Source organism: Oncorhynchus keta, unplaced genomic scaffold (genome assembly GCF_023373465.1).
Source record: "Oncorhynchus keta strain PuntledgeMale-10-30-2019 unplaced genomic scaffold, Oket_V2 Un_contig_25929_pilon_pilon, whole genome shotgun sequence".
NCBI classification, from domain to species: Eukaryota; Metazoa; Chordata; class Actinopteri; order Salmoniformes; family Salmonidae; genus Oncorhynchus; species Oncorhynchus keta.
In genome coordinates this window covers 15,001-23,807 of record NW_026284696.1, presented here as the reverse complement: position 1 = coordinate 23,807, position 8,807 = coordinate 15,001, and the positions used below count along the sequence as shown (strand labels likewise).

At 46.0% G+C, this 8,807-nt stretch overlaps 1 pseudogene; it reads left to right on the top strand.

The window, feature by feature from the left end:
- The first annotated feature begins 1,367 nt into the window (after positions 1-1,367).
- The window catches only part of LOC127922500 (transmembrane channel-like protein 6), a 17,200-nt pseudogene continuing 9,760 nt past the window's right edge, over positions 1,368-8,807 (top strand).

The following is an 8,807-nucleotide window of genomic DNA, read 5'->3' as shown; positions in this document are numbered from 1 at the left end:
TCCCTCACCCCCTCTTAACGGAGGTGCTGTCATCTCTCAGTGGAGGTGCTGTCATCTCTCAGTACTATAACAGGACCCTGTTAACTTCCTGTCCTCTCTCTAGATCATAGTGGAGGTGCTGTCATCTCTCAGTACTAGACCCTGTTAACTTCCTCTCCTCTCTAGGTCGTAGTCGAGGTGCTGTCATCTCTTAGTGGAGGTGCTGTCATCTCTCAGTACTAGACCCTGTTAACTTCCTCTCCTCTCTCTCTAGTGAAGGTGCTGTCATCTCTTATTGGAGGTGCTGTCATCTCTCAGTACTAGACCCTGTTAACTTCCTCTCCTCTCTCTAGGTCGTAGTCGAGGTGCTGTCATCTCTCAGTACTAGACCCTGTTAACTTCCTCTCCTCTCTAGTCTAGACCCTGAGGTGCTGTCATCTCTTAGTGGAGGTGCTGTCATCTCTCAGTACTAGACCCTGTTAACTTCCTCTCTCTCTCTAGGTCGTAGTGGAGGTGCTGTCATCTCTTAGTGGAGGTGCTGTCATCTCTTAGTGGAGATGCTGTCATCTCTTAGTGGAGGTGCTGTCATCTCTTAGTGGAGATGCTGTCATCTCTTAGTGGAGGTGCTGTCATCTCTCAGTACCAGACCCTGTTAACTTCCTCTCCTCTCTCTAGGTCGTAGTGGAGGTGCTGTCATCTCTCAGTACTAGACCCTGTTAACTTCCTCTCTCTCTCTAGGTCGTAGTCGAGGTGCTATCATCTCTTAGTGGAGGTGCTGTCATCTCTCAGTACTAGACCCTGTTAACTTCCTCTCCTCTCTAGGTCGTAGTCGAGGTGCTGTCATCTCTCAGTACTAGAGACCCTGTTAACTTCCTCTCCTCTCTAGGTCGGTCGAGGTGCTGTCATCTCTCAGTACTAGACCCTGTTAACTTCCTCTTAGGTCGTAGTCGAGGTGCTGTCATCTCTTAGTGGAGGTGCTGTCATCTCTCAGTACTAGACCCTGTTAACTTCCTCTCCTCTCTCTAGGTCGTAGTGGAGGTACTGTCATCTCTTAGTGGAGGTGCTGTCATCTCTTAGTGGAGATGCTGTCATCTCTTAGTGGAGGTGCTGTCATCTCTTAGTGGAGGTGCTGTCATCTCTCAGTACCAGACCCTGTTAACTTCCTCTCCTCTCTAGGTCGTAGTCGAGGTGCTGTCATCTCTTAGTGGAGGTGCTGTCATCTCTTAGTGGAGGTGCTGTCATCTCTCAGTACCAGACCCTGTTAACTTCCTCTCCTCTCTAGGTCGTAGTGGAGGTGCTGTCATCTCTCAGTCCTAGACCCTGTTAACTTCTCTCTCTCTAGGTCGGTCGAGGTGCTGTCATCTCTCAGTCCTAGACCCTGTTAACTTCCTCTCCTCTCTCTAGGTCGTAGTCGAGGTGCTATCATCTCTCAGTACTATAACAGGACCATGAAGTTGAGAAGACGCAGACAGAGCAGGCCTTCCATAAAGGACTTTTCCCGCTCCGCACGGCCCAGTATCCGTGGTTACGGCATGGAGACAGACTGCATGGAGACCGAGGGCGTGGATGAGGAGGGTGAGGTCACTCATTTAAACGTTACACACACACTGAAATACGGACATTTTTGCTGTTGTAATGATGCCATAACCTACGCATAACTAATGTGTCTGTCAATTTCAATTCAATTCAAGGGCTTTATTGGCATGGGAAACATGTGTTAACATTGCCAAAGCAAGTGAGGTAGACAACATACAAAGTGAATATATAAAGTGAAAAACAACAAAAATTAACAGTAAACATTACACATACAGAAGTTTCAAAACAGTAAAGACATTACAAATGTCATATTATATATATATATATATATATTTACAATGTACAAATAGTTAAAGGACACAAGATAAAATAAATAAGCATAAATATGGGTTGTATTTACAATGGTGTTTGTTCTTCACTGGTTGCCCTTTTCTCGTGGCAACAGGTCACAAATCTCACTGCTGTGATGCAACACTGTGGTATTTCACCCAGTAGATATGGGAGTTTTTCAAAAATGGATTTGTTTTCCTCTGTCTGTCTCTGTCCGTCTCTGTTGCGCTGCAGAGCGTAAGCGTGACCAACTGGTCAACAACCTTCAGAACCTCTCTCTGAGTGACCGGGTCAGGATGCTGCGAGCCATGCCTCTCTCTGTGGCAGAGAAGAGTGAACTAAGGTATCTATAGTCCTCTACCATCCTGCTGTCCATCTCTCTCTCTTTCTCCATCCCTCTATCCTGCTCTCCATCTCTCTCTCTCTTTCTCATCCCTCTATCCTGATGTCCATCTCTCTCTCTCTTTCTCCATCCCTCTATCCTGATGTCCATCTCTCTCTCTCTTTCTCATCCCTCTATCCTGCTGTCCATCTCTCTCTCTTTCTCATCCCTCTATCCTGCTGTCCATATCTCTCTCTCTTTCTCCATCCCTCTATCCTGATGTCCATCTCTCTCTCTCTTTCTCCATCCCTCTATCCTGTTGTCCATCTCTCTCTCTTTTTTCTCATCCCTCTATCCTGCTGTCCATCTCTCTCTCTTTCTCCATCCCTCTATCCTGCTGTCCATCTCTTTCTCTCTTTCTCATCCCTCTATCCTGCTGTCCATCTCTCACTCTTTCTCCATCCCTCTATCCTGCTGTCCATATCTCTCTCTTTCTCATCCCTCTATCCTGCTGTCCATCTCTCTCTCTTTCTCATCCCTCTATCCTGCTGTCCATATCTCTCTCTCTTTCTCATCCCTCTATCCTGCTGTCCATCTCTCTCTCTTTCTCATCCCTCTATCCTGCTGTCCATCTCTCTCTCTTTCTCATCCCTCTATCCTGCTGTCCATCTCTCTCTCTCTTTCTCATCCCTCTATCCTGCTGTCCATCTCTCTCTCTTTCTCATCCTCTATCCTGCTCTCCATCTCTCTCTCTTTCCCTCATCCTGCTCTCTCTTTTCATCCTCTTCTCTTCCATCTCTCTATTCTGCTGTCCATCTCTCTCTCTCTTTCTCATCCCTCTATCCTGCTGTCCATCTCTCTCTCTATTTCTCATCCCTCTATCCTGCTGTCCATATCTCTCTTTCTCATCCCTCTATCCTGATGTCCATCTCTCTCTCTCTTCTCCATCCCTCTATCCTGCTGTCCATCTCTCTCTCTTTCTCCATCCCTCTATCCTGCTGTCCATCTCTCTGCTGTCCATCTCTCTGTCTATTTCTCATCTCTCTCTCTCCTATCAATTCAATTCAAGGGCTTTATTGGCTTGGGAAACACATGTTAGCATTGTCAAAGCAAGTGAAGTAGATACTAATAAGTTAAATCAACAAAAATGAACAGTAAACATTACACTCACAGATGTATCTCTCTCTCTCTCCCTGCAGCTCTATCAATAGGTCTCTTCCATAAGTGAGTGATGGAGGAATATAGTATCATCTTGTAACCACCTCCCCCTCTCTCCCCATCCCTCTCTCCTCTCCTCCCTCTCTCCCCATCCCTCTCTCTCCCCCATCCCTCTCTCTCCCCCATCCCTCTCCTCTCCTCCCCCCATCCCTCTCTCTCCCCCATCCCTCTCTCCCCCATCCCTCTCTCCCCCATCCCTCTCTCCCACCATCCCTCTCTCCCACCATCTCCTCCCCTCCTCCCTCTCTCTCTTTCTCCCCCAATCCCTCTCTCTCTTCTCCCCCAATCCCTCTCTCCCCATCCTCTCTCTCCTCCCTCTCTCTCCTCCCCCTCTCTCTCTCGCCCTCTCTCCCCCTATCCCTTTCTCCCACCATCCCTCTCTCCCCCATCCCTCTCTCTCTTCCCCCTCTCTCCCCCATCCCTCTCTCCCTATCCCTATCCCTCTCTCTCCTCCCCTCTCTCCCCTATCCCTTTCTCCCACCATCCCTCTCTCTCCTCCCTCTCTCTCTTCTCCCCCATCCCTCTCTCCCCCCCATCCCTCTCTCTCTCCAGGAGGTTGGCTGACAGGAAGGGTCAACGCTCCAATCACAGTCAGATCTCCTGTTGCAGCCAGATCAAATATCACATCATCATCGTAAGTCACACAGTCAGATCTCCTGTTGCAGCCAGATCAAGTATCACATCATCATCGTAAGTCACACAGTCACATCTCCTGTTGCAGCCAGATCAAATATCACATCATCATCGTAAGTCACACAGTCAGATCTCCTGTTGCAGCCAGATCAAATATCACATCATCATCGTAAGTCACACAGTCACATCTCCTGTTGCAGCCAGATCAAATATCACATCATCATTGTAAGTCACACAGTCAGATCCCCTGTTGCAGCCAGATCAAGTATCACATCATCATCGTAAGTCACACAGTCAGATCTCCTGTTGCAGCCAGATCAAATATCACATCATCATCGTAAGTCACACAGTCAGATCTCCTGTTGCAGCCAGATCAAATATCACATCATCATCGTAAGTCACATCTCCTGTTGCAGCCAGATCAAATATCACATCATCATCGTAAGTCACACAGTCACATCTCCTGTTGCAGCCAGATCAAATATCACATCATCATCGTAAGTCACACAGTCACATCTCCTGTTGCAGCCAGATCAAATATCACATCAGACGTATGTCATGTTGGTGGGTGTTTCCTGTAGCTGTGTATCACAATCTACTGATGGTGTTCGAGTCCTCTTGTCCAGGACTTAATGTCCCTGTGAGGGTGAATCCAGTCCATTCTCTTAGACTAGGCCCTGCTCATTATGGGTGATTCATATGGTCCATTCTCTTAGACTAGGCCCTGCTCATTATGGGTGAATCACATCCATTCTCTTGACTAGGCCCTGCTCATTCCCCTGATTCATATGGTCCATTCTCTTAGATTAGGCCCTGCTCATTATGGGTGATCGTACGGTCCATTCTCTTAGATTAGGCCCTGCTCATTATGGGTGATTCATACGGTCCATTCTCTTAGACTAGGCCCTGCTCATTATGGGTGATTCACATGGTCCATTCTCTTAGACTAGGCCCTGCTCATTATGGGTGATTCATATGGTCCATTCTCTTAGACTAGGCCCTGCTCATTATGGGTGATTCATACGGTCCATTCTCTTAGACTAGGCCCTGCCATTATGGGTGATTCATATGGTCCATTCTCTTAGACTAGGCCCTGCTCATTATGGGTGATCACATCCATCTCTTAGTAGGTCCATTATGGGTGCAGGCCCTGCTCATTATGGGTGAATCGTACGGACCATTCTCTTAGACTAGGCCCTGCTCATTATGGGTGATTCATACGGTCCATTCTCTTAGACTAGGCCCTGCTCATTATGGGTGATTCATATGGTCCATTCTCTTAGACTAGGCCCTGCTCATTATGGGTGAATCGTGACGGTCCATTCTCTTAGACTAGGCCCTGCTCATTATGGGTGATTCATACGGTCCATTCTCTTAGACTAGGCCCTGCTCATTATGGGTGATTCAGATGGTCCATTCTCTTAGACTAGGCCCTGCTCATTATGGGTGATTCATACGGTCCATTCTCTTAGACTAGGCCCTGCTCATTATGGGTGAATCGATCCATTCTCTTAGACTAGGCCCTGCTCATTATGGGTGAATCATATGGTCCATTCTCTTAGACTAGGCCCTGCTCATTATGGGTGATTCATCGGTCCATTCTCTTAGACTAGGCCCTGCTCATTATGGGTGAATTGTACGGTCCATTCTCTTAGACTAGGCCCTGCTCATTATGGGTGATTCATACGGTCCATTCTCTTAGACTAGGCCCTGCTCATTATGGGTGATTCATACGGTCCATTCTCTTAGACTAGGCCCTGCTCATTATGGGTGATTCATACGGTCCATTCTCTTAGACTAGGCCCTGCTCATTATGGGTGATTCATACGGTCCATTCTCTTAGACTAGGCCCTGCTCATTATGGGTGATTCATATGGTCCATTCTCTTAGACTAGGCCCTGCTCATTATGGGTGATTCATACGGTCCATTCTCTTAGACTAGGCCCTGCTCATTATGGGTGATTCATATGGTCCATTCTCTTAGACTAGGCCCTGCTCATTATGGGTGATTCATACGGTCCATTCTCTTAGACTAGGCCCTGCTCATTATGGGTCACATCATCATCAAATATCACATCATCATCGTAAGTCACACAGTCAGATCTCCTGTTGCAGCCAGATCAAATATCACATCATCATCGTAAGTCACACAGTCAGATCTCCTGTTGCAGCCAGATCAAATATCACATCATCATCGTAAGTCACACAGTCAGATCTCCTGTTGCAGCCAGATCAAATATCACATCATCATCGTAAGTCACACAGTCAGATCTCCTGTTGCAGCCAGATCAAATATCACATCATCATCGTAAGTCACACAGTCAGATCTCCTGTTGCAGCCAGATCAAATATCATATCATCATCGTAAGTCACATCTCCTGTTGCAGCCAGATCAAATATCACATCATCATCGTAAGTCACACAGTCAGATCTCCTGTTGCAGCCAGATCAAATATCACATCATCATCGTAAGTCACACAGTCAGATCCCCTGTTGCAGCCAGATCAAATATCACATCATCATCGTAAGTCACACAGTCAGATCTCCTGTTGCAGCCAGATCAAATATCACATCATCATCGTAAGTCACACAGTCAGATCCCCTGTTGCAGCCAGATCAAATATCACATCATCATCGTAAGTCACACAGTCAGATCTCCTGTTGCAGCCAGATCAAATATCACATCATCATCGTAAGTCACACAGTCAGATCTCCTGTTGCAGCCAGATCAAATATCACATCATCATCGTAAGTCACACAGTCAGATCTCCTGTTGCAGCCAGATCAAATATCACATCATCATCGTAAGTCACACAGTCAGATCCCCTGTTGCAGCCAGATCAAATATCATATCATCATCGTAAGTCACACAGTCACATCTCCTGTTGCAGCCAGATCAAATATCACATCATCATCGTAAGTCACATCTCCTGTTGCAGCCAGATCAAATATCACATCATCATCGTAAGTCACATCTCCTGTTGCAGCCAGATCAAATATCACATCATCATCGTAAGTCACACAGTCAGATCTCCTGTTGCAGCCAGATCAAATATCACATCATCATCGTAAGTCACACAGTCAAATCTCCTGTTGCAGCCAGATCAAATATCACATCATCATCGTAAGTCACACAGTCAGATCTCCTGTTGCAGCCAGATCAAATATCACATCATCATCGTAAGTCACACAGTCAGATCCCCTGTTGCAGCCAGATCAAATATCACATCATCATCGTAAGTCACATCTCCTGTTGCAGCCAGATCAAATATTACATCATCATCGTAAGTCACATCTCCTGTTGCAGCCAGATCAAATATCACATCATCATCGTAAGTCACACAGTCAGATCCCCTGTTGCAGCCAGATCAAATATCATATCATCATCGTAAGTCACATCTCCTGTTGCAGCCAGATCAAATATCACATCATCATCGTAAGTCACACAGTCAGATCCCCTGTTGCAGCCAGATCAAATATCATATCATCATCGTAAGTCACACAGTCACATCTCCTGTTGCAGCCAGATCAAATATCACATCATCATCGTAAGTCACACAGTCAGATCTCCTGTTGCAGCCAGATCAAATATCACATCATCATCGTAAGTCACACAGTCAGATCCCCTGTTGCAGCCAGATCAAATATCATATCATCATCGTAAGTCACACAGTCACATCTCCTGTTGCAGCCAGATCAAATATCACATCATCATCGTAAGTCACACAGTCAGATCCCCTGTTGCAGCCAGATCAAATATCACATCATCATCGTAAGTCACACAGTCAGATCTCCTGTTGCAGCCAGATCAAATATCACATCATCATCGTAAGTCACACAGTCAGATCTCCTGTTGCAGCCAGATCAAATATCACATCATCATCGTAAGTCACACAGTCAGATCTCCTGTTGCAGCCAGATCAAATATCACATCATCATCGTAAGTCACACAGTCAGATCTCCTGTTGCAGCCAGATCAAATATCACATCATCATCGTAAGTCACATCTCCTGTTGCAGCCAGATCAAATATCACATCATCATCGTAAGTCACACAGTCAGATCTCCTGTTGCAGCCAGATCAAATATCACATCATCATCGTAAGTCACACAGTCAGATCTCCTGTTGCAGCCAGATCAAATATCACATCATCATCGTAAGTCACACAGTCAGATCTCCTGTTGCAGCCAGATCAAATATCACATCATCATCGTAAGTCACACAGTCAGATCCCTGTTGCAGCCAGATCAAATATCACATCATCATCGTAAGTCACACAGTCAGATCTCCTGTTGCAGCCAGATCAAATATCACATCATCATCGTAAGTCACACAGTCAGATCTCCTGTTGCAGCCAGATCAAATATCACATCATCATCGTAAGTCACACAGTCAGATCTCCTGTTGCAGCCAGATCAAATATCACATCATCATCGTAAGTCACACAGTCAGATCCCCTGTTGCAGCCAGATCAAATATCATATCATCATCGTAAGTCACACAGTCACATCTCCTGTTGCAGCCAGATCAAATATCACATCATCATCGTAAGTCACATCTCCTGTTGCAGCCAGATCAAATATCACATCATCATCGTAAGTCACATCTCCTGTTGCAGCCAGATCAAATATCACATCATCATCGTAAGTCACACAGTCAGATCTCCTGTTGCAGCCAGATCAAATATCACATCATCATCGTAAGTCACACAGTCAAATCTCCTGTTGCAGCCAGATCAAATATCACATCATCATCGTAAGTCACACAGTCAGATCTCCTGTTGCAGCCA